This window comes from Camelus bactrianus, chromosome 24 (assembly GCF_048773025.1).
Source record: "Camelus bactrianus isolate YW-2024 breed Bactrian camel chromosome 24, ASM4877302v1, whole genome shotgun sequence".
In the NCBI taxonomy this organism is placed as follows: domain Eukaryota; kingdom Metazoa; phylum Chordata; class Mammalia; order Artiodactyla; family Camelidae; genus Camelus; species Camelus bactrianus.
Genome location: NC_133562.1, coordinates 7,388,941 through 7,416,423, shown reverse-complemented (window position 1 = coordinate 7,416,423; position 27,483 = coordinate 7,388,941). Strand labels below are relative to the sequence as shown.

Genomic DNA, 27,483 nt, shown 5'->3' with positions numbered 1-27,483 from the left:
CACGTATATAACATCCTTGAAAAGACAAAATGATAGAAATGGACAGCGGATTAGTGGCTGGCAGGGATTATGGAGAAGGCATGGGGAGGGAAGTTAGTGAAGCTACCTATATAAGGGAAACATGTGGGAACCTGTGATAATGGACATGTTCTGCATCTTGACTCTACCGATGCCAATATCCTGCTTGTGATATTGTACTAGAGTTATGCAGAATGTTACCATGGGGGGAACTGGGTAAAGGGTACAAAGGATTGCTTTCCATTATTTCTTACAACTGAATATGAATTTAAAAAATAAAATTTAATTAAAAAATGTAATGCTCCAGAAGTTTGCAAACTGGTAAATAAATGGAAGCAAAACAAAACAAGAAAGCAAAATACAGACTCTGATGCAAACACGATGTGAAAGGCAGAAGAGGCCTCACTTACCAACTTGTTCGGCTCCTTAATCTGAAGTTGGGAAATGGAGGCCTGGAGATGGAGCGATTTGCCCAAGGACAGACCTGGGACTGCCCACCAACAGCCTTGGTCCCAGACACCCAGCCTGCGGGCCACGGCGGACAGAGGCAGCGCCTGTGCACCTGGGGGGAATGCAGGTGCTGTTTCTTTACCTGAGTACAGACTACTTCACTCGGGTTACTTCACTGCTTCTCTGTACCTAGGAAAGCTACCGTCACCAAGACAAGAGCATAGCCTTAACTTTAAAGGCTGAATTCAAAATGCATTTGTGCAACCTTGGAATGAAGGCATCACCTACGATAATTCTTCTAGAATCACATATGTTGTAGAGCCAAGATGAGGACAATAAACGTTTGCGTGAAGTTTCACAGTTCATCAACACTGTTTCACTTGATCACAGCATCACTTCTAAGAGACCTAGGAATTTCTGCCATCTCCATTTTTTAGATGAAACAACTAAGGCTCCGTAAAGTCATGTAACCCACCACAAGTCAAAGGCTAGCAAGTGGCAGAATGAGGCTCCTACCTAGGTTTTTCTGTCTTCAGTTAGTGCTGCCTTTTCTTCATATTGTGATGTTCTGTTCTCCCAGATCTAGAGATGAGATGGTACCTAAATCCTTACACAGTGAACTCCATCCCAGATGGGAGTTCCACCCTCCAGACCCAAGGTTAGGCCTAATTCCTTGCCATCCTGGCTCCAGCCCGTCTCTGTACCACTGAGTCATTCCACACACAGCCTGCTCTGATTTTTGTGGCAGACGGAATTATAATTATTTGTTCAGCTGTCTTATACTAATCCTTGCATTGCCTACAATACCCGCAGAGGTGGCTTGTTTGTGAAAGTTGCCTCTCTTGTCCTGCCGTACATTGGGCTGTCTTCTCTGATGACCTCTTTGAAATGTAAAGGCTCTCGGATTTAGGCCCCTAGAAGTGCCCATGAGGCATTGGCAAGTAGGTGTGAGTCACCTGAGAGAAAGAACTGGTTCTGCAGGAACTGAGAGAAACAGGATAAATAGCACAGTTTTTCTGGCTCCACATGCAGTAACACGGAGAGTCAGTCAGTGGCCTGTCAGAGTGACATATGAGCCTCATTACATTGTAATTCACATCTGTCTTTCTTCAGCTACTCAATACTCTGCTGTCGAATATGTGAGGCTTACAATAAGCTGGACTGAAGAAAAATAAATGAGACACGTCAAGTCCACTGCCCCAGTTCCTGGTCCGGCTGCTGGTTTTCACTGCCCTCAAATGAGTTATCATGTTCGTAGATGCAGGGGAAATGTTTACGGGGTGCAGAGATGACTTTTAAACTTTTTTATGGGTTCATTTTTATTTTCTTAAAGAAACCAAAAGGTCCAACAGATCTCACTTCAAACCTGGTGTGTTATGGGTGCTGACCCACCAAAAATTCAATTTGTATTTGAATTTTTGAATATTTGGGAAACATTTCATCAAAAAAAGCAAAAGTAAACAAAAGGAGCAAAGAGGAGCCAGGAAGATCAAGTGAAGTACTTATCACATGCTGGCCATGGGAGGTGACTGAAACATGAAACAGGACTGGGTTTCATGAGATTATCTGACGTGGAGGAAAGGAGGAAGAGGAAGAGGGGAGGGAGATGAATGTGCTCAGAGGTTGAAAAGAGATGTAAAGGAAAAGTCACTGCCATGATATGGGTCTTTCTAACTGTTCTCTCAACATTTTGATTCAATGTCTTGTTATTACATCCAAAAGAAATTCCAAGACTCATTTAAGTGCCTCTCTGCTAAGGAATCACTTTCATTATGAGCAGGGTGGTAACTTCAAGTTTCCATCCATGGTGAAGGCTCTGGGACTCGTCCACAGCCAGCTGTGCCCCCTCACCCAGCAGGCACACTGTTTGCAGGCATCTCCTGGGAGGAGGGAGCACAGGGTAACTCCAGCTCCAGGGAAGGTCAAACTCTGATAGGCCTCTGTCCTTCAAATTTTTAAAACTAATAATATTCCAATTAGAAGACCTGTCTCACCCTGCATTCTGGACAGCATGGGATGAGGTGTGGCTAATGGGGGTCGAGAAGGGAGAAGGGAGGGAAAGGGGTTCCAGGCAGGTGCAGAGGCACAGATGGAAGGGACAGTGTGCAGGTTTACAGATCGGCAGTAACTAGGACTAGTTTGTTCATTTTACACGTGTTGTTGAGCACCCGGGCCTGACAGTGTTCTATAGTGGTAACCCACCCAGACAAGGTCCCTGCTCCCACGAACTCGCGCCTGAGCTGAGCATAAAGGGCTGGAGACGAGACAAACAATAAACAAAGTAACACGAAAATATCAGCCAGTGAGCAGTATGATGCAGAGAATCCAAGTGGCTGCTTTGAGCTTGGGTCCTCAAGGAAGTCAGGAGGTGATGATTAAGCGGAGATCGAATGACAAGGAACCAGTGACACCAGGAACACTGCGGAGAAGGAGTAGCTGGTGCAAAGCTCCCAGTGCAAGTAGGAGCTTGAGAAGAGAAAGAAGCCCAGAATGACGCTAGGAAGGGTGTCCTGGAGCTCCGGCCAACATTCAGACACACCGGCCACATCTCCGTGGGAAAAGGGACGTGTTCTTGATGTTGTTGCAGGCTGAACAAAACTCACTTTTCCCCGAGTCTCTCTGTGCCACCTATAGATGTACATGAGATACTGGGTCTCCCCGGATAGTCACCAATACAGGTTCAAACCTGGATTCCTAACTCCTGCCTTGTCCTCCTCGCCATCAGCCTGGCTCCCCTCCGCCAGAACACAACCACAGATGCACCACGCTCCCAGGGCCATTGTCAACATGTCCATCAAGTGACGGAAGTGGAGTCTTGCCTTACCTTCTGGCCAGGAGGAACTGGTGGCAGGAAGCGGACATGGTAGAGATGCTGAAATGGTGGAGCCAAGTTCATTACTATCAGCCTGGAAGTACTATTCACAGAGGACAGATTTCATTCCTAAGGCCTGTTGCTGTCAGCAAGTTCCAAGAAACATTGGTCATTGCTATAGCAACCGATTTCACATGCATCAGGAGAAATCATAACAGCGCTAGTTCTTCCTGGAGACAAAGTTGAAACTGCCTATAGTCAGTGTCCCCGTTTCCTCTGACAGTGCTGGTGCTGCCCCATCTTGCTTTCCCCTAACCACGTGGGGTTAGCCAGTCTTCTGAGGCCTCCCATTTTTCTCCCTGAAGAGGACGGTGCCACCCTAGACAAAAAGGCCAGTTGCATGCTGTTCTGAGCCCTTCTAATAGAAGCAAGAAACCAGGAGTGTGGTGATCAGAGAGGGAGAAATCACAGGGTTCAGAGTTCAAAGTTCTGGACTCGGGCACCAGCTCTCTCAGTCAACTATATGACCCATATAAGCAGTTCACTTAACCTCTCTGTACTTCTGTTTCCTCTTCAGAAAAATGGTGCTATTATTAATAATACCTGTTTCACAAGATCAGCACATACAGCAAAGTAAAAAACGGGTGTGACCAGTCAGAATGGCCATCATTAAAAAGTCCACAAATGATAAATGCTGGAGAAGGTGTGGAGAAAAGGGAACCTTCCTATATCGTTGGTGGAAATGAAATTTGGTGCAGCCACTATGGAAAACAGTATGGAGATTTCTTAGAAAAAAAGACTCAAAATAGACTTACCCTATGATCTAGCAATCCCACTGCTGGGCATATATCCAGAGGGAACTCTAATTCAAAAAGATACATGCACCCCAATGCTCATACCAGCACTACTGACAGTAGCCAAGACAGAGAAGAAACTTAAATGTCCACTGACAGATGACTGTATAAAGAAGCTGTAGTGTAAATATATGTATAGTGGAATGCTACTCACCCATGAAAAGAATAAAATAATGCCATTTGCAGCAACATGGATGGACCTGGAAATTTTCATACTGAGTGAAGTAAGCCAGAAAGAAAAATACCATACGATATCACTTATATGTGAAATCTAAAAAAAAAAGACACACATGAACATATTTGTGAAACAGAAACAGACTCACAGACATAAAAAACAAACTTATGGTTACCAGAGGGAAAAGGGGTAGGAAGGGATAAATTGGGAATTCAGGATTTGCAGATACTAACTACTATATATAAAATAGATAAACAAGGCCCTACTATACAGCACAGAGAACTATACTCATTATCTTTAATGGCCTAGAATGAAAAAGAATGTGAAAAGGAATATATATATGTATGTATTTGCGTGTGTGTGTGTGTATATATATATATATATATATATATATATATATATATATATATATATATATATAACTGAATCCACTATGCTGTACACCAGAAGTTGACACAATATTGTAAACTAACTATTCTTCAATTAAAAAAAAAGAAATGGGTGTGAAAAAAAGAAATAAGTAGGAGACCTGTGCAAATATCAAGCATTTGCCTGAAGCAAAGGATCTTTTCATCTTAGGAGATAAACATCCAAAATGATGATTTCTATTAGAAGTCCTTACAGCCTACTTCTACCTCTATTAAGGAATTCAAGGAAGCCATCAGTGAAAGCATACCGCTAACCTAATTCTGCATTTTCCACCATTAGAAGCTGTGGGATTCGGGACACCGAACCACTCAGCGCCTCCGCTTCCTCAGCTACAAAGTGAAGATAATAATGCCTAAGAGCTGATGCAGGGAACAGGTGAGACGTCTCAATATTCTTTGGAAAATATCCAATGAATATAGGGCTGTACATTTGAATATCTGCATACACACATGTCTATATTTTAGATAATCATGAAGCTCATAATTTGAGTGTGAGATCAAAATTTTTCCGTCCAACCATTTGTGGTCAGCAATCTTTATGGAGAAAGAGCCCTGAACTGAAATGCTGTTGAATATCTACCTTTTTAAGGCAGGTGCAGAGTAAAGACAAAAATAATTTCCTTCTTGTGGATATGCTAAATGGGGTGGGATTTTTGATTCATCACCTGTGGTAGATTAAAGATGACCACAGATTCTTTGCTAGTCCTCCCACTGACAGGTGAAATTTATGTCCCCTCCCCTTGAGTCTGCAGGGTCGAGGTGCAGGTGTCTCTGTCTGCCATGCCAGTTTCCAGGCTAAGCCTTAAGCGACTATCAGCTTCCACTCTCTGTCTCTTGGAAGACTTACTTTTGGAGCCCTGAGCCACCGTGTAAGAAGCCTGACTCCCCTGAGGCTGCCATCATGTGAGGAAACCCAAGCTGGTCAACTGGGGATGTCCCATGAGAAGAGAGAACTGCCCGGCTTCTCCCAGACCTCCTAGTTCTCAGCCTCTCCTGCCATCCCAGCTAAGACCCTAGGATGGTGGCACAGGGCTGAGCTCAATCTGCTGTCCTGTCTCAATTCCTGACCCACAGGATCACAGGTACAAGAATAATAAATAACGTTAAGCCACAAAGCTTTAGAGTGGTCTGTTTCACAGCGATAGATAACTAGGAAATCACCCAAACACGAAATAATAAAATATTTCATGACAATTTGTGAAAGTGTGTATCACCAAAATGAAATTTCAGCCCCAGAGCTGCTTCAGTCTTAGGACAGGAAAACATTTTCCTGTGGCTAGCTGCCAGTGGATGTCTGAGAAATTACGGCAAATTGGAATGGTTTCTCAGTTTTTCCAAGTACATTGACAAGGGGGAAAGCCTCATTAAGTTTTGTCAAGCAACAAAATCTGCACGGGCTTAATCTCTTTTGCAGAAATACAACAGAAAGAGAAAAAAGGCCAAAAATCTATAAAAAGCCTTCAAAAAGGTTTTGGATGAGAAGGGGGTTCTGGATCCCCCGTCCCCCCACACAGTAGAGGTTAAACTCCTTATTGGATGATAACTTGAGGACTGTATAAACACTGTACCACACGTTCAAAATCAGGTAGACCACTGAAGACAAATTACTTCTAGGACATGCTTGGCAACTGACTATGCAATTCTACAAGAGGTAACCAGGAAAGACTCAGACAAATGTGTTAAACTCATTTGTATTGGATGCATTTGTAATTTTCTGTGTATTATGATGTTTTGACATCTTAAAAACATTCTTTCCAGCTGGGGAGGGACCACCCCTCCACAAGCCAGCCAATTCTTGGAGTGGGCAAAGGACCCAGCGTGGAGCATGTCTTTGAGATGCAAACTATCCCAGAGCCACACCTCCTCGTCTGGTCCCTGCACCCCAGGAGGCACTACTCCTCTGCCTTAATCACCCCAGGGCCAGGTGCTAGACAACAGAGAATACCCTCTAGCCCAAAGCCCTCCAAAATCATTCAAACCAGCCATTCCTAAACCATTTACACTGCCCTGATTTGCCTTCAATCTGTGACCTTACTTTGCCATAGCAGATCCAACATGGACACTCTTGGAACATCGCCGAAAAGATTACATGGTCAAAGACTTAGCGCAGAAGAGGAGAAACCCAACCCCGTTAAATCCAAAATTCAGTTCCTTGTGTTGTCTAGAAGGAAAAAAAGCTATGTAGCTTTGTAAGCACCTACTTCAATGAACTCTTTTAAGTAAAATATCTAAATGGTGGCGTAACAGCTTTCAATTGCACAGGGCCACGTATCTTCTGAAAATGAAGCCTGTCTCTAACGCTGAGTTATGAAAACCATGTATTAAGGTTATCAGCCTATACTTCAATAGGAATACAAGATGAAATCGAATCTTCTTGCCTGGTGATACAAACCAAGTATGTTTTATTAATAGCCCACACTAGCGGCTAGCAGAAGGTGGAAAACGTAGAAAGGTGTGACTCACTTCTACCTTGCAAGGCTTTCCTATTTGTTCTCTGCTCTCAGAAGAAATCAGATTTTGTATCTTCTAAACTTCCAAGCATGGCACCTTTATTTTTCTCCGAGCAGGGCTACAGTGAAAGCCAATGAATTAAGGTCTCATCCTTTACCAGACCCTCCGCCCACACCACAGATCCGCCTCTGCTGGGAAGGCGATGAAGCAGGAGGCAAATGGGACGGACTCACAGGAATGCAGGAGGAGTTTGGAGGTGTAATTAAAAGAATTATATGTCTGCCTTTTGGGGCCTTTAATTTAGGGAGTCAGTGGCTTAAATCACCTACTTTATAGCATGAGTCAAGGCGCAGGGAGCCTGGGCAGTCGCCACCTTTCAAACAATTCTCTGCCACCCAGACTGACGCGGAACGACACTTTCTTCACTGAAAATACTTCAGTGATTACAGCAATTGATGCCCGATGGTCGTTTTATCAGGACATTCCTGCCCCTGGGATCTCTCTATTAGCTTCCTCAAAGAGACTCCAAGCTGCTATTCAAGCATTTTAAATATTGCCAACTCCTGTCCCAGATGAAGGGTCAAGAAAGCGTTCCAGGCATTTGGGTCACGTCAGCCAGACTGCGGTTAAATGCTCTCATTCATCGTGTCAATTTTTGGACAGCAAAGCTGTAGGACAGGCCCTTCTGGTCAATTCAGACAAATGGTGGCGGTTGAGCCATTGGATTGTCGCCTCCTTCCCAGGAAGGCCTCACTATTTCTCCAGACGATCTAGCAAATCTGCACATGGCTGTGAGTACAAAGGCCTTTCAGCTACCAGCTGAGCAGGACACGAAGGTCCGTGGCCTTTCTCGCCAGGCCACTGCCCTATGTTCAGGTAGCAGGTAAACCCATAGGAACATCTACGATTCATTGTAATACCACGTTACTGTACATGATGCTGTGTTATTTGCCAGTAGCAGCTAGGTAGCTAATTTGGAGTAGTTTTGTTTTAAAAAATGGAAAATATGCAATTTAGCAAAGGCAACCCCAAAACTATTCCTTTACTTCTGACAGCCTCTTCCAGCGACAGACCCCCCCACAGTATCCTCTTTCCCTGAACCTTCAGCTCAGTTTCCTTACCATCATCCTGCTCCTAACTTGCTCAAAGTTAATGTCTGAGTATGCCACTCTATCGACTGATTCACCTACATGTTTGTTTAACACTGACTGAATATTTGCAAAGTGCCACACCATGTGTTAAGAATGAAGAGACAAACAAATATTATAAGAAGGTTTCGAAACATGAGAAATATATAAGGCAAAAATGTGAAAGTTCCCTTTATCTTTTACCATTTCACTCCTGGCATGTGCTTTTGATGGGCTTATCTATAACATTTTCTTTAGCTTTCAAAATGCATATATACATGCATACACACAATCTACATGTTACATTCTAAGCATATACAAATGGAGACACATGGAAGTGTTGGGGAGTATGTGTGTTCACACACAGCTTTATATATGGTACTCATGAGGTTAAAAGTAGAAATTATTGAAATTTATACTAAATGTTCCTTTTAAATACCCACTCTGATCTTTTCGTTTACACACATCTTTCAGAGTTTGCAGAAAGACAACACCACTGGACTCGTAGCCAGCCTGCCCAGACAGAGGTTTTTGCTCTGTCAATATTCTTCTCACTCCATTCATTCAAAAAATGTTTATTGGATTGACAGAACATTGTAAACTGACTATACTTCAATTAAAAAAAAATATATATATATACAAAAAAATTTATTGGGCATAGAACATCTTCCAGACACTGTGCTAACTATGAGTATAAAAATGAAGATGTGCCCTTATCCTCAAGTCCAGAATACACAGGATTAAAATGAATATATATATATATATATATATATATATATATATATATATATATATATATGTACTATTTTTCCAAATAAATTCTTACTTTTTAAGAAAAGAACGTCAAAAATCCTTTTGGTTATAAGTAAGTTTTTTTTTTTTTAATTTATAATGATCAAGTGTTCTAATGATAGTTGTTGAAATATTGGCCTTACCAGGTAATCAGACAGAGCAACTCAGGCTCAGTGCCTGTCTTTTCAGAAGAGCCTTCTGGGGTGACTTTCTGGGACACGTGAGACACTCTGGGCAGCTTTCACATCATACACACGCGCAGGGCTGGCCTGATGGCAAGGATGGTTTGGGAGCCCGGTCCTTCCCTTGTTTCTAATGAGGTCAGCTTGGTCAGAATGCGCTGGGGTGGCCCTGGTGCAGGGGCGATGGGAGAAATCCCAGGAGATGACCATGCAGGTTGACGGACCCAAGGAGTTCATCTGACCTCCAGCTTTAACCCCAGCTTTCCCCTCTCGTCTTAGAAAACAGCGTCTCGTTCCGTCTTCCAATTGGGAGTGAAAAGTGACTTTGGAATGTGCTATTGATGGCCTTTTTCAGCTGCCCCTACACTCAGCTTCAAGAAGAGCATCCTCCAGTGAGAGACAACATTGTCCAACCAATGCCCCTGACCATTCTTCTACGCAGAGTGAAAGCCCCTTGTAAACCGCACCAGCCACTTCAATCATGGCATGACCTCCGGGTGACCTTCTGCCTTCCAGCAGCCTTGGGGGCTCCCCCAACCAGCATCACTCGGCTGCTGGGGTGCAGCAGGAGTGGACGGTGTAGTGGGACTTACACGACCCGCAGGCCAGCCCTCTGCGCACGTGAACACTCAGCAGTACATCACTCAGAGAGGGGGACGTGCGGTAACAGCTTCTGCCCCCACACGGCTAAGAAATTCCAGGCTTTTCTGAGCAGGAAGCTCCATGTTGATCTTGGCATCGCCACGGGTTAAAAATCTTGTTTAAATGTTGCAGCCTTAGAATAGTCTTTGAGGTTTTCCTATGTTGTTTTATAAAAGGCTTCTGCCTGATTATTTACAGATGCTGTCTCTGAGAAAGCTGAAAATAGTCTCCCGATATACGAATGCTGAAATTCGGACCCAGGCTTCCCTACGAGTTTACGGTGGACAGGTCGCCAGAGCTCAAGCCCAAAGCTCAACCAGCTTTTAAATGGTGTTTCTGTCCAGTGTTTCCAGCGTGGAGGTTTCTGCCGACCTGACCTCAGCCCTTCAAGCAGTCATTCATCAATCATCAGTGCCCTCAGTCAACAAATATTTGTCAAGTCCCACGACGTGCCCGGTCTCGTGTCAAGGGCTGGGGACCCGGAGATGAAACCCAAGGCTCTGCCTTCGAGGAGCTCTGTCTGAGGTGAGGAAGTCAGCCAACCAACAACCAGGGGACAGTGTGACAGCTGCTGTGGCAGATAAGCAGGATGCACTGGGTCGCCTCCCAGGGCACACGGAAGAAGGGGAGGTGACTGGGGAGGCCAGCCTGGTTGCTCATGCTCCTCCCCCTCTCCCCACCCCCAACTCCTAATAAACAAGCGAGGACATCAGGGTGTGATTTCCTCCATCTTCTTCTCCTCCTCCAAATCTGACCCAGGCCTCTGCCTCGGGGAGCATGATCTGTAATAGTTTAGATTAAGAGAGACCCATTCTTGATCGCCAAAATCTCTGGAGAGGAACTGAGTACAGGCTTCAGACTCGTGTTCGCTCCAGTCACCAGCGTGGGCAGAGAGGTCTCCAGTCTCCAGAACCACAACCCTCGAGCTGTGGCTGGAGCTCCTCGGTCCTGTCCCAGCGCTGGTGGAAAGCTGGCCTCTGGAAGCATCTGTCTGGCCCCCGCCTTCTCCTCTCCAGGCCAAGCGGTCCCGGCCCCTCCCACTCGGGACCCATTCCTCTCCTTTCAGTGCTCTCGGTGTCACGTCCTGGACTCCCTCCAAACCCTCCCCACCCCTTCTCAATTACAAAACCTGGAGCTGGGCCAGGAGAGGAGGGTGCGGGGCCGGAGACTTTCCTTCCTGATTCCTGCAGATCCCTGACAGTCTCCACAGGCTGGTGAAATGAGTCTCTTTTTACATGATGACTGGGGGAGATTTGGGGACGACAGCATGGGGGGAAGGGGTTGAGGAGAGTAAAATACGGTCCTTACGGCTTAATTAGGGACACATGGCCCCATGGTCATCAACATTAGCATTCCTGGCACCACTAGCTTCTCTCCGGAGCCATCAGGATGTGTGGGTGAACACCGGAGAAGCGCTTTTGGGTTAACAGTAGTACCATAAATCACGGTTACTGAGTTAAAGACTTCTCCGTGTGATTTACAACTTGCAGGAATAATGACCTGGTGAGTTTAAGAACTCACCACTCTATCTCTTATCCTACAGTCTCCCCTTAAATAAAAACAAACCCAAATCTAAGCTGAGAGCAATAATGCAATCACATCTTATCTTGGTAGAGTGTCTTTTATTTTCCCACGTATCACCTCATCTAACCCTCACAATAACCTTGTGCAGTGAGTCTTATGCACTGACTTACAGCTAAGAAAACAGAGGCACAAAGGTGTTAAGTGACTTGCTCCAGGTCACATGAAAATATCAGAACTAACATAATATTGTATGTTATTATAACTCAAGTGAAAAAAAACATTTTTAAAAAAGATCCAGTATCAGAGGTAGGATTCAAAGGCAGGTCTCCCTCACCTCTCTCTTTTACACTATAACCAGCAGTATTTGCAAAATATCATAGTTACGACTACTTTTCATATACATGATTTTATTCATTCTCAAAACATTCCCCAGATGCGAATAAGGAACTAGCAATAATAAAAACTGTGCAGGAAATAATTGTGAAAATGTGTCAAATGCACCAGGAATGATGAGAACTGACACCATTCTGGGTTCTCTGATTCTAGAAGGACTTTGCACGTTCTGTGGTCTTTGAGCTACAACTTGTAAGTTGTAGATAACTGAGAGCAAACGATCCTTGCCCACAGACATGCAATGGTGCTTTGCCCACTAGAAGTGCAACTGATTTCCCTGTCCCCGTGGAAGAAGTGAGTTTTGCACCTACTGAGCCAATTCACTTCAACATTCCTGGTTGTCTGTGCACCTGCTCTTTGGAGTCTCCTTTGAACTGGTTGTAATCCTACTAATTCATCAATTAATGAGTTAAATAAATCCTTGACACGTGTCATTTGATATCTGTATGAGACCATGATTTTATCTTTTCAAATAATTATGCTTTAATACCAGCAAACACTTACTGAGCACTTACTATAAGCCCTTACTCAGGGCTTGACATATGTTAAATTCTCACAACAACCATAAGGTGGGCACTCTTATTATCTCCATTTTCTAGATGAGAAAACAGAGCTTCAGGAAGACGAAGTCACGTGTTCAAGGTCCCACGGTCAGTAAGGGCGGAAATCATTTCTCTCTTGCTTCTCCCTGAGGACATCGCTGTTGATTTTTCCTTGGGGTCTGGGACATCTGGACCTAAGTCCTGGGGCAGCCAAGTCCCTGGCAGAGGTGGACATGTGACTCACTCTCGAGCAGCTGTGGATGGCATTCTGCAGGTCACACACAGGATCTGGGGTTAAAATCGTTCTCATTTTGGATGTTGATCAACACCCCACTGCTCGACAATTTGGGGTGCACTGGATATGATCTGTCCCCCACAGGACGTGAGTCGAGGGAAGATACAGCAATGGCCTCATCGTAGTTAGAAAACATACATTCCCGCCCTGGCTCAGTGGCTGACAAGCTGTGGGACTCCAGGCAGGGCACTAAACCTTCCTGGTTCTCGTCTGTAAAGTGAGGAAGCCTGGGTGCACAGAGGGGGAAGCAGGTCGAAAGAGTCAGTCGTGCCCACGAACAAAGAGAACGGGCACTGAGCCAGGTGAGCGTCATGGGGGTCCCCCTTCCACTCATTAAACCTGGGCCTTGGGGGGATCCCCATTTTAAAACCAGTAGAGAAGCAAGAATTGCACGCCATCAGGTACATGCAGGCAGAAGTGCTCATTTCTTGCCCTGCTAGGCAGGGCTGCCCTGGGTAATCTCTCAGGCCCAGCCCTCAAAAGCTTCTCCCCTGGGTTCCTGGGCAGTGGCTCAGGGATGCAGCTCTTTTGGGAGAAAAGGGAAACTACAGCTGGGACCGAAAAGACCCAAGGCGTAATTATTAATTGCATAATTGTTAATTATCAATTGTTACTCCCTAGAGGAGAAGGCTCTCGTCTTACTCATCTTTCTGTCTCCCCAGTGACTTGCACAGCTTATAATTAGTCCTCAAATGTGCACTGAATTGAATGGAATACAAGTCCATTAACTAGTTAGAAAATCGATGCAACAGACATTTTTGGGAGCATCTACCACGTGCCCGGCATATCCCAGGTGAAGGAGACCCCCAGGCCCGCCCCCCTGGTGCCCACGGTCCAATGAGATGTGCTCCCCGGATTCCACTCTCCTCTGGCTGCGTGTGGTGAGGCACTCTCTTCCCCTTTCAAACTTGTCCATGGTGTTTATTATCTTTTCAAAACATGCAATTCTACACACACTGTTATTTGCTCCCATGGAGGTCCTACTTAAAGAGATTTTTTTCCAACAAATATTGGTTGAATGTTTAGCGTGGGTTATTCCTTGTTCTATGCACTGAATTAAAACAGAGACAGTCTCTGCTCCCATGGAGTTTATTTACATTTTAGGGTAAGATGGGGCGGTGGGAGCAGATGGATGAAACTAAAAGAACTTTTTAAAAAGGCACATAAATTGAAAAGGAAGAAGTAAAATTGTCTCTATTTGCAGATGACATTATATATATATATATATGGAAAACCCTAAAGACAAAAAAAGAAACTATTAGAACTAGTAAATGAGTTCAGTAAATTTACAGGATACAAAATCAATACATAAAAATCTGTTCTGTTTCTATACATTAAAAATGAACAATCAGAAAGAGAAATTAAGAAAACAAGCCCCTTTACAACAGCACCAAAAAGAATAAAATACTTAGGAATGAATTTAACCAAGGAGATGAAAGACTTATACACTGAAAACCATAAAGACACTGATGAAAGAAGTTGAAGAAGACACAAATAAATGGAAAGATATTCTGTGCTCAGGGATTAGAGGACTTAATATTGTTAAAATGCTCACACTACCCAAAGCAATCTAGAGATTCAATGCAATGCCTTTAAAAATTCCAATGGCATTTTTCACAAACATAGAAAAACCAAACCTAACTTGTATGGAATCACAAAAGACCCCGAGCAGCCAAACCAACCTGGAAAAAGAACAAAGCTGGAGGTGTCACACTTCTTACTTCAAACTCTACTACAAAGTTACAGTAATCAAAATAGTATGGCATTGGCATAAAACCAGACACATACATCAATGGAAGTAGTGGGCCAGAAATAAACCCAGATGAAAAAGGTCAATTAATTTTTGACAAAGGAGCCAAGAACCTAAAATAGGAAAAGAATAGTTTCTTCAATAAATGGTGTTGGGAATACTAGACAGTTGCATGTAAAAAAATGAACTGAACCCCTTTATTACACCATATATAAAAATCAATTCAAATTGATTAAAGACTTGAATGTAAGACCTGAAACCGTAAAACTCCTAGAAGAAAATACAGGAGTAAGCCAGCTTGACATATTTCTTAGCAATGATATTTTTGGATTTGACGCTAAAAGCAAAGGCAACAAAAGCAAAAATAAACAAGTAGGACTACATCAAGCTAAAAAGCTTCCCTACATCAAAGGAAACACCAACAAAATGAAAAGCAACCTATGGAATGAGAGAAAATATTTGCAAACCACATAGCCACTAAGGGATTTATATCCAAAATACACAAGGAACTCGTACAACTCAATAGCAAAGAAACAAACAACCTAATTTAAAAATGGGCAAAGAACCCATAGAAATGGATAGACATTTTCCCAAAGAAAACACCCAAATGGCCAACAGCTACATAAAAAGGTGCTCAGCATCACAAAGCATCAGGGAAATGCAAATCAAAACCACAATGAGATGCACCTCAAACCTGTTAGGATGGCCATTATCAAAAAGACAAGAGGTAACTAAATGCTAGTGAGGATGTGGAGAAAAGGAAACTCTCGTACACTGTTGGTGGGAATGTAATCTGGTACAGCCGCTATGGAAAACAGTGTGGAGGTACCTCAAGCAATTAAAAGTAGAATTACTGTATGATCCAGCAATCCAACCTCTGGGTATGTATCCAAAGGAAATGAAATCATTTTCTCAAAGAGATATCTGTGCTCCCATATTCTCTGAAGCATATTCATAATAGGTTTAGAAATAACCTAAGTGTCCATTGGTGGATGAATGGATAAAGAAAATGTGACACATATACATATATCATATACATATATATGTATACATACAAACATTGGAGTACATACACACACACACACACACACACACACACACATCATGGAATATTATTCAGCCTTGAAAAAAGGAAACCCTACCACTTGCAACAACATGGATGAATCTGGAGGGGATTATGCTAAGAGAAATGAACCAGACAGAGAAAACCAAATACTACATGGTATTACTTATATGCGGAATCCAAAAAAAGGCTGAACTCAGAAACAAAGTAGAAAGGTAACTGCCAGGGCTGGAGAATGGGAGGAAAGAGGGAGAGGTTGGTAAAATGGCACAAATTTTTTTGTAAGATGAATAAGGTCTGAGACTCTAATATGAAATATGGTGCTGTAGTTGATGACACTGTATTGTATAGTTGAAATGTGCTAAGACAGTGGAACTTAAATATTCTCACACACACACACAAAAGGTGAATATGTAAGATGACGGGTGTGTTAACTCAATGGAGGGAACCCTCTCTCAGTGCACACACAGAGCAAGTCATCATGTTCTACACTAGTTATCTTACAATCGTCAGTTATACCTCAGTGACACTAAAAAACAGCTTTAAAAATTTTACCCCATGAAAATGGTAAAAATTATTAGAAATCCTGTCTTGAATTTCAAAAGTAAAATAAAAAATAATTTAAGCAATAAAAATTCATGCCTTTCATATTTTTCTAAGACAAGTTAAGTGATAGCAAAGAAGGCTGATCTCCACATGATTCTCTGGTATCTTCCATTTTCAGACAATAGAGAAATTAGATCTTTTTGTCAGCGCTAGTGCTGAATAATTGGTTATTCAGGTTATTTGTTGGATAACTGAACAACATGGATCAAACACACCATGGGTTGCTCAGCAATCTGCTACCCTGACTAAACAAGTAATTGATTAGAGATTATATCCAACTGATATGTATTGACACGTGTCTGTGGGAGCGCATTAAAAAAGAATTACTTTAAATAAAGTATTATTCCCCAAATGAAGCAGCACTGCATTTAATTAGGTAGCTAAAAATTTTGTTGAGACTTAAATGAAAAATTATAAGCCAATGTAATTTGGGAGAATAATAATTAAGACACCAAACTATATATAAATATAATGGCTTTCCGTTAAGATTTCATTAACTTAATGTTTTGCTCCCTCTGGATTAAATTACATCAGGCCAAAATGAACTTGCCTCAGAGCAAATTTTGTAAGGAATGAATACATTTATGAGGGAACACAAACACAGTTAAGAAAAAAAGATTTTAAGGTATTTTTTAACCAGATGGAAGGTTTTATTTTAAAAACATAAAAGGTCATAAAAGTCCCCCTTTGTGGGGTAATCATAAAATTTTTTAATAGGCCAAAGTGAATATTGTTAACATACAAGTGAGACTTTTAATTCTTTCAAATGCAGTGGGGAGTGATTTTTTTTCCCTAAACAGTAAGAAGGCAAACCCCTCCTAGAGAGTGTAGCCACAGAATTTGAGACTAAAAATTTGCTCACGTCGAGACGCTGTTGGTTACCCATCTGCTCTGCGTGCGTTTGTGCTTTCTGAATGAAAGTATTTTGTCTCCCCCGTGGTAATGATGCAGATTGCAAAGTATTTAAAGTATTGTTGGAACAATGCGTACCACACCAGATAATCCCTATGCTTGGCTGATTTGATAGTAAACAAGGCAAGCTCTTTTCTCATGCAACTTGTTACCAACACAAACTAGCAAAGAAGACTGGAGAGTGTGCGGGAAGCAGTGATGGTAGACATGGATTCGAATGTCTGATTCCAGGCCTCTGTGAATGAATGAAATTTCAGGAGGAAGCCCTCTGATCCATGCGAGGTTCCCCACCACCCCATCTCTCTAACCTCGCACCCTTTCCTCGCTAATCTATTGCCCTTATTTTAATCCACAGCTTTTCTCACTGTCTGGCATCACAGGTTGTTTTTTGTTTTTGTTTTTTAATTTTTTTTTAATTTTGGAGGGAGGTCATTAGGTTTATTTATTTATTTTAACTGTTTTGTTTTTTTTTAAATGGAGGTACTGGGGATAGAACCCAGGACTTTGTGCATGCTAAGCATGTGCTCTACCACTGAGCTATTCCTTCCCCAACAGGTGTGTTGTTTATTCCTTTATTTTCTGCCTCAGGGCAGGGCTCTGGTTTGCATTCTGCTGCGTCTCCAGCTCCTGGTAATAGTTCCTGGCACACGAAAGTTGCTCAATAAATATTTGGCGAAAGAATAAATAAATCCTTTGGAGAACTGCAGACTCTGTACCTGGATAACTCTGCCTATTAATTACCCCTGTTTTGAAAAAGTATATTTTTCCCAGAGCTCCTTCCTAATTTTTAAATTATGTATTAATAAATTATCCATTATTAATAGTACATTTTGAAAAATAATCTTTCCTTTCACTTACGGGATAAATTTGAAACTTACAGTGAGTTAAATATCTCTGTGGTTTTATTCGTACAGAACTGTTAAGAATATGAGTATAAATGGAGTAAGCAAAATTTACAAATCCAATCTAGTATATAAAAAATAGAATTTTTTAACTTAAAGGTCAATTTTAAATAATTTTTAATCTACTTTATACCACAAAAAACAATCACCATACAGACATAAATCCAACCAAAGGCCCGAATATTCTAGAAAAGAAGGATAACTTATATTGTAAAGCTACTTCTTATGTAAAAGAACATTTTTTAGCACCCCGAATGAAAAATACAATGAGTAATAAAACTCGTATTCTTGACAAATATGTTTTGATAGCCCAAGGGGTCAACGTTTAAAAATATAGCATGACCCCAGGACGGTATCCTCCATCAGCTTTGCATGTACCCGGTTGTCTGCTTTAAGTGTGCTCAAGTGGGTGGCAACATTTAGAAACTATGGTCATTGCATGTGGCCTCTTCCAGCTGGTCAACACATTTTATGATGACTGGGCTACTGGTGTGGGATTTGGATCAGGTATTTCACACTTTGCGTCTCTGTCTTATGATACACTGAAAAGTCTTCAGGACAAGGATCATGTCTTCTTCATGTTTATTTCTTGAAGCACTTTGGAGAGTGCCTGGCACACAGTGGACACTCAATAAAATCATAGTTGAATGAATGGATGACCCACAGAATGTGGAAGAGGAAGGGGAAAGTAGTCAGGGTCAATGGAGGTGTCCAGCTTGGGTGAAGAGGGATGGCACTGATGACAGTGGGAACTCAGAAGGAGGAGCTACTGGGAACAAGCTCATGAGTTTGATTCCGGACATGCTGAGTTTGAAGCCCTATGCCATGTCTGGGTGGAGATGTCCAGTTAGGAGTTGGGAAAACTGGGCTACAGCTCAGGAGAAGTCTGAGGGCTCCTGCTCTCATACGTGGTGGTTCTTGGTTCTTTCCAACACTCAGAAGCAGCAGCAGCAGTAGCTGCAGTGATGATCACGATAAGGATGCTGCTCGTGCTGATGCTGGGATGATAACTGCCATCACTCACTGACCCGGTGCCCTGCACAGGCCCTGTGCCAGGGGTTCATATACGTGATCTCATTCATTACAGAAACCCCATAAGATAGACATCATTATTATCCAGGGAGAGTAAATAACTTGTCTGTGGTCTGGCACAAGCCCATACTCTTAATCATTTTAGTAAAACCTGAACCAACCCGAGAAGACTTGAGGAGTATCAGGAGAGAGCATGCTGTCCTTAACCTTAAATATGTCACTCCTCTCTGTGTCCACCTACATGCAGGGCTGGAACTGGGTCCATACTGATCCTAGACTTGATTAAGTCCACTCATGAATGTCACTAATTTAGTCATTCATTTACTAACAAATACATATTCAGTTCCAGATACTATGCTAAGTGCTGGCATGTACACTGAAGAGATAGTTCTGAAATCTACATTAAAACAGTTATGTACTACAAGGAGGTATCACCTCACACCAGTCAGAATGGACATCATTCAAAAGTCCACAAATGACAAATGCTGGAGAGACTGTGGAGAAAGAGGAACCCTCCTACACTGCTGATGGGAATGCAGTTTGCTGCAGCCACTGTGGAAACAGTGTGGAGATTCCTCAGAAGACTAGGAACAGACTTACCATATGGCTCAGGAATCCCACTCCTGGGCATATATCCAGAAGGAACCCTACTTCAAAAAGACACCTGCACCCCAATGTTCATAGCAGCACTATTTACAATAGCCAAGACATGGAAACAGCCTAAATGTCCATCAACAGAGGACTGGATAAAGAAAATGTGGTATATTTATACAATGGAATACTATTCAGCCATAAAAACCGACAACATAACGCCATTTGCAGCAACATGGATGTCCCTGAAGAATGTCATTCTAAGTGAAGTAAGCCAGAAGGAGAAAGAAAAATACCATATGAGATCGCTCATATGTGGAATCTAAAAAAAAGGACATAAATACAAAACAGAAACAGACTCATAGACATAGAATACAAACCTGTGGTTGCCAAGGGGGTGGGGGGTGGGAAGGGATAGACTGGGAGTTCAAAATTTGTAGATACTGGCAGGCACATGCAGAATAGATAAACAAGATTATACTGTATAGCACAGGGAAATATATACAAGATCTTATGGTAGCTCACAGCAAAAAAAATGTGACAATGAATATATGTATGTTCATGTATAGCTGAAAAATTGTGCTCTACATTGGAATTTGACACAATACCATAAAATGACTATAACTCAATAAAAAAAAACCTTAAATAAATAAATAAATAAAAGACAATACTATCATCTCATGGAAACAGCCTCAGGTGACTAAAGCAATAAATAGTGATGCAAAATAAAATGATTTTCCCCATTACAAAAAAACCCAGTTATGTACTAATGTAACATGAAAAAATAATAATAGCGGGAGTTTATTATAAAACAGCGAAACAGACAGCAGAGCACCTGGGCGCTCCTGCTGCAAAAGGAGCCTAGTTTCCAGGAATCCACTCTCAGCCCAGCTCCTCATCTGACAACTAAACCTCATTGAAAGCTGGGTCTCAATGTCCTTATATAAAAATTAAGGGGCCAGATTGCAGTCAGTTCTGCTATACGACTTGTTTTGAAGATACACATTCCTTCCATCCGATTTGACAGCCAAGGGAACAATCTGAGCATGACATGAATTTCACTTTTTTGCTTTCACGCAGTTTCTCCCGTGACAGACACTGAGTGAATGCAGCAAACTTCATCCAGCCGAACTGAGCCACGCTGTGATATATGAAATGCACACACACTTTCAACTCTATAAACATCTACCAGCGACCTCAGCCCAGCGCGTGCTGTGAGCCACATGCATCCACATCTGGTGCCAGGACTTTCCATCTGATATCCGATAACCCACCTCCTACTCTTTCACAGAAACGCACAAGCTGCAACCCTTCCAGTGCTGAAGGTCCAGCCCTTTAGAAAGCTGGCCCTGGTCTCCCACCCACCCCAACCACTGATGCCTGGGGCTCCACTGCAGCCAAGACTCGTATGGGCCCCAGAAACTTAAGACAGTCCGAAGGCTACTGAAAGGCTGCTGCCAGTTTCTTCTCTGAGAATCCAACAGTAACTGAACAATTGGTTTCTTAGAAGATTCTGGCAACCCTAGGAGGCCCTGATGTCAAGTCGCTGCTCAGCCCAGAGGCCAATCAGCTCTAAGAGTCACCCTTACAGAAGACAACAAAGGCTTTACACACCTGGTCAGATCATCACATCCTGAATCCAGGCCTGTCCTGCTTATTAAAAGGCTGGAGATGAGGTTACATGTAGAAGGTACTGTCTCCTAAGAAAGAAAGAGGAGGAAGGAGGAGGGTTACAGACCCTACAAAGTCTACCCAGAATCAAACTCACACCCCGAGAGTGAGTCATTACACAAATACATGAGACCGTTGCTATCATTACTAACAATGTAACACGACTGAAATGTTGTCCATAAATCATTAAGCCATCCTCATTGGCTGGGGAAAAGGAATAGGAATTACAAGAATACATGCTTTCTACTGATAACCAAATACAGTGAAAGGATACGCCAGTGATTGAAAAGAGGTAAAACCACCCTTTGAAAATACAAGAAATAAAAGAAGATACGCAATGTTTAAAATTGCAGACATTAAAAAATATATAAACCCATAATGGCTGACAATGATCCAGAAAGATCAATGCAGTACCCAGATTTCACGACATAATCAGCTCTGCACTAGGTCTGGCTCAGGGTCTGTGTTTCTATCACCCGCGTTTCTATGTTGTCCGAGCAGTCAGCTCCGGGCCACTCTTCCTCAGGACAGGTCTTTGTCCCTGTCCTGATCAGCTCAGGCTGCCACCCCCTCCTGCCAAGGGTAACACAAGAGACTGTTCAAGGCCTTATCTCAGACCACACCTGTCCCCAGTCACTCCCCACTCACCCTCCTCACCAGAATGATCTTCCCAGAGCTCCTCTTTGAAGTTCACTCTCTCCCACAGTCACACAGTGGCTCCCTTGACTCCACAGACTCATTCAGAGGGCTTTCAGTGCAAACGTCACCCCCACCGCATCCCACCATATGGCCTAAACCATTGTCCCCACCTCCTCTTTCATCAGAGCCATCCACGCATCCCCCCAGTTGAACCAAACCAGTGGCTGTTCCCAGAAGTGCCCCCCCGCCTCAGGCCAATGCTCAGACCGTCTGCTTAGTTTGGAGAGTCAATCCCTCATCCCTGACCACTGTCTCGTTGACTTCCCTGACCTTGAACAGTAGCTTCTTGGTGTTGATTTAGCACTTATTCCTGATACAATTCTCTTCACTTACCCTTCCCTAGCTGGATTCTGAATTAAAGATTTTAGCAGCCAGCATACTCTCTCTCACATACTAAATACTATACCAATGTTCACCAAAGCATTATTGAGCTGAACTTCTAATCAGAGAAAAGATGAGAAGTTAAAGTCTTTGGTACATATATGGCTAACACGTATTTGAAGTTCCTTTTTATACGCTGGCTTTTCCTGAATATCCAGAGTTAGACAAAGCTTTCAGAATTTTGCCCACTTTAAAAAAAAAATCTTTCTGGAAATCCGAAATCTGGGTATCACATTATATTGAGTAACTTTCTGGACGTAAGATGAAGAAATTCATTTGGTTTCAAAATGCAAAAAGTGTTGAAATATACGGACTATTATCTTGACAGGTCAGCCTGAAGAATTTCCTGGAACTTTGCACTGTTTCTGATAACACATAGCAGAAATTTGGACTGAAATCTAGACTCTTCAATTCCTGCACACAGCAGAAGTCCACAAAAGACTGTGATTGTGTCTCTAGCAGTCAGATATTCTTAATAACTGTTCACCTTTCCCCTTTGGTCTTCCACGTGTCTGTGTTGTCTCTGGAGAGAATTTAAGTCAGAATCCGTGACTAACGTGTGTAGTATGTCACCCAGACTATTGCTGTGAACCACATAACCTCCAGTTAGCCATCAGCTCTCGGTCAGAACATCACTTCTTGGTCAGGTTACTTGGCTGCATGGAAGAGCCCCACTTAGTGGCTGAAATTCTGCTCAGACAGGCCCTGCGCTGCCAGGGGACTAGCTGGAGAAAGGGGTCTTTCTCATCCACAGGTCTGTTTATTTTACAGGTAATAAAGGAAAGAGGAAAGAGTGGCTTTCAGGAATTCAGATCTGGGCTCCTACACTGTAAATGTAGTTTGGGTCCGGACATTCCATAGATCTCTTCCGTGTTCCACTGGGATTCTCAGGCCTCCCTACCAGCCTACCTGGGAGTCACCTGAACCAAAAGTCACAACCAGCGGCAGGGACCACAGCAGGCATGTCGTTTCCCTCTAACCAGCTGTAGAAGAGTTTTGTATCGTTCGGTGATGATCTTACATGTGTCCACCTCTCCTGCAAACCCAGACTGCAAGTTTCTTGAGGCCAAGGTCCACGTTTCATATTTTATTGTATTATCCCTCACGTGGTTGACAGAGTCACTGATGTTGAAATATCTAGCACGTGCTCAATAATATCTTTAATTGATTTTGTCCTAAAAAGAGAAACAGCACAATACTCGTGGTCTTCAGAGATTCCTAGCTCATAACTGGAAATAACTACACATTTACATGACTCAGGAGCTTCTGAGGATGAAATTGGAGATGGGGGTGGGAGGGGGCAGTGGAGGAAGGGAGGCAGCAGTCACTGAGGGGAAATTCCAGGGGACAGTGGGCTGTCTTGGCCCAAAGCAGGGCCTCTCTTAGCAGGACTGTATATTTTCAGACACCAGCTCCATTAAATATTGGTGATAGGACTAAGAAAGGCCTAGAATTAAATCCCAATCCTGTTTTAATTTTATGGGCCACGCACCATAAAGACCGAAGCAGAACATCTGGGCCACTGGGCCACCACGCACATGTTCACAGCTGGAAGAGATCAGAGATGACCCAAGTTAAATTAGCTTCAGGGTGGCCACCTGCACAACATTTTCGTTTCTCTCAAATTCTTTCCCCTGCCCATTTTGACCTGTCCCATGACTCTCCACTTAAACTGGATTTTTTTTTCCCAAGTCTATTTCCGTAGTCTCTTTGCTTTCATGCTCTCAAGCTGGTTTTCACTGCGCGGGGGGCGTGCCCGCACACACGGAATGAGGAACTTGCAGTCGTTTGCTTAGCTGATAGCCGGTTGAGTTATCTCTCTTTCCTATATTGCTAAGTACAAATTAGAAAGGACAGGAAATGACTCCAGGGCTGAAAGTCTTATTCTGATTTGGATAAGTGGCCTGAGTCAACCCAGATGGTGATATTTCATGTGACAGTATTTGAGTTAAAAGTCTTTGGAGAAATAATAACAATGACCACAGTTCTGCATTTACTGAGCCCTCACCAGGTGCCAGACACTCTTCTAAGCTCCTTTGCATTTATTGATTTATTTAATGGACTGTTTGAGCTACAAATTGGGCACCAAAAAATCCCTAATATTTCTCTGGCAACTAATAGACTAAAGAAAGCAGAATTTAAAGCTCTGACCTGTCATCCCATAGCACACATATTTCTGAAGAAATACACTGTTTAGAGAAATTTACAGTCTGTGTACATGTGTTACATGTATAGAGTCAATTATAATTTGGCTTTGAACTCTTGGATATATTTTGAGTTTAACTGTCTAAAAAAATTGTGAAAGGGGTCAGATGACGTATTTGCTAAATTGTAAAAACCATGTTCTTAAATAAGTGTAATAGAGGAATTAATTTGGCCATAGAGATACTATTGGATATGAAAAGGTAGACATGAGTGATTTCAGACGGTGTAAAGTCAGAGTGCCAGCTCACACCTCATGCTGTTACAACCCCGCGCTGATACATGAATTCATCGTTTACTCTTCCTGACTCTTTTCTTCTAAGCTGATGGCTTAGCCTCAAATATAAAGTGGCACTCTCTCACGGAGCTAAAATTCATTCCAAATTTTAATATATGCTATACATCTGCCAGCTACTTATTATTTTTAACCACATCAAAATCTTAAGTGAACACTTATTTTACTTTCAATGCTTTGAAGGCGTATAGATCAAGTTTAGCTGCACTTTATGAAAAAAGAAGGCATACAGTGGAAGATAAAAAGTTCTCATTCCATAAAGCCCCCATCAGCCCACATCTACAAACTTTCATTGAACCCCTTTGGCTAGCCACAGGAGAAAGAACAGACCTGAAGTGAGGGGACGAGGCCACGACTATGGGAGGTAAGGTTACAACCGGCAGGAAGGAACAATAAATACAAGAAGCAGGGAGGACAATTCTGCATACAAACTGGCTGCCCCTAACACGCCTTGTCTTTCTGGGAAACTCTGTCGAGACCCTACTCAAACCTCTCTTCCTTCCTCTGACAGTGTCTTTGCTCTGAGAAATCAACTGCACCCCAGCGTTCTTCATACAGACCTCCACACCACACTGCGTGTTTGATAATTATTTGCTTACATGTCTGCCTTTTCTTCAAAACCATGAACTTAAGCGATGACTTGTTTTCCTTGTATTCACTGTCCATTATGCCTATACCAACCAAAATGGTCCACTGTCTTCGGTGCTCAGTGTTTGTTAGAGAAATGAAGGAATGAACAAATGAATGGAAAGAGGTACCTAAGCCAGCAATGGAGAGAGAACCCAGAACCAGAGAGGAGAGAATCACACCAAGAGCCACAGTTCAAATCTTCTAAACCTCACAGTCTCCAGAAGCATGAATTCTTTTTTTCTCATTTCTCTAATTTTATCTATCTATGTATCTATCTATCTGTCTAATAACCTTATTGAGATGTAGTTCACATACCATCTACTTGGAGAACAGCATGTGCAGTAGTAATAAGGACAAATGCCTTACATTTGAATAAAGTTTTACATAAAAGCATTTTCACATTTGCCAATGCATTGGATTCTCTCTAAATTTCTTTGAGCTAACGTATCACACAGATTTTGTCATCCTCATTGTACACATCAGGCACCTGACTCCCCATTACAGATGATTCTGGGAAACGCTGGGTTAGACCAAGTTAATCAGGCTCCCTATAGTGGGGCTTCACTTTAAAGTGCTATGCATACTTTAAAGTGCTGTGCACACCGTACATCTCCACAGAAGGCTATGCTAGGCAGCTTTTCCTGCACTGACATGATCAAGGGGCAGTTTTTCCAAGGATCACCTTTGGAGACTGAAACACTGTGCTTAATCATTCAGCGTTCATCACACCTCCCTGACAGTGGGTATACAATGGTGCACAGAGCAGACACAATCCTCTGCCACATACTGACCGTGGTTCAGGGCACCCACGGGGTGGACGTGGACAGACACTGTCCACACGCCTGTACTAACCACAGTACTGTCTATTCCACCTCATGCTCAGGTTCTTCTTTTGCCAGTGAATGTGCCCCAATAAAAACCCTAATAAAAAATTTCAGGACAAACAACAAGATTTTTCTTTCTATCACTGTAGCTGTACCCAACTTAACGGGAAACTAGTAATGTATCCAGGTCTAATGTAATTGGTCACATGTTTTAAAAAATCGTATCAGACTCAGAAGAGCAATTTCTTTTGGTCAATAGGCTTGAAAACTAGGGATGTTCCTTACCCAGATTGGTCAGAAAAAGAAACTACCTTGGAGGCTAGAAGGACAATTAGACAGCAAACACTTGTCGACTGTCTACTCTGTGTAGATGAACAAGGCAGAAGTGCCCCCCTCAGGTTGTACAGAGTCTACAGAACAGAGAAGTCTAAAAAACGTCACTCTATACAACAGGTGCTGTGATGACAGAATGGAGTGGGTGATACTGGAGCAACAAAGAGGAGACACAACAGTCAGCTGGAGGTGGGGAAGGGGGGACAAAGTGGCAGAGACACAGAAGCCTTAAATGGAGTCCTGAACTGTGAGTGGGGGGGGGGGGGGTTAAATGTGTAAAGTCTCTTCCAGCAGTATCATCTGATTTATTTCATCACTTCACTCTCTTAAAATGAAGTTCTAGAACCTAATTTTAAAAGTAATGCTTCCAATGACCATCCTCAAGGAAGGAGATGGGTTAGACGCAGGGGCTGTGCACCACTGGATTTTGTCAGCCAATGTCGTGTTCCTCAGAGCTGAGGGTGTTGGAGGGTAAGTCAGGGAGCCATGCAGAGACGGAAGGAGAGGTCACCAAGCGTGGAACGTAGACTGGTACTTTCTTTCCTCCTCATTCATCCCGTGGCTCTCTGATTTTCCATCTTCACAGTACTTCCTTCAGAGATGGGTTATAAATTCCAGTCTTCGACCGTGACATCTATGCAGAGGGCATTTGAAGCTTTATCTTCAGCCCCAACTTCTCTCGTGAGCTCTCCAGGGATGGGTCCAAGGCTCTGTGGATACTTCTACTTGGAAATCTTATCGTCACCTCAACTGCTGACCCCACACTAAGTAATGGCAATAGATCAGCTCACAAGTGTTTCTGACTCAGTCTTTCCTTCCTTTCAATCCATTTTATACACACACAGAGGTCTGGTATGCCTTCCACCGGGTGACAGCATCCACACATTCTGCACTGACCTCCAGTGAC

General features: G+C 42.8%; 1 protein-coding gene across 2 annotated transcripts in view; it reads right to left on the bottom strand.

The window, feature by feature from the left end:
- COLEC12 (collectin subfamily member 12) overlaps positions 1–27,483 on the bottom strand; it is a 153,346-nt gene that overhangs the window by 74,827 nt on the left and 51,036 nt on the right. The window contains exon 1 of one of the 2 annotated variants that reach the window (XM_074352534.1): positions 9,251–10,887. The exons of the other annotated variant lie outside the window; for it this stretch is intronic. The gene's annotated coding sequence lies outside the window, so the exon portion shown is untranslated. Of the gene's footprint in view, positions 1–9,250; positions 10,888–27,483 lie in introns of those variants that run through there. 2 annotated transcript variants of the gene reach the window in all.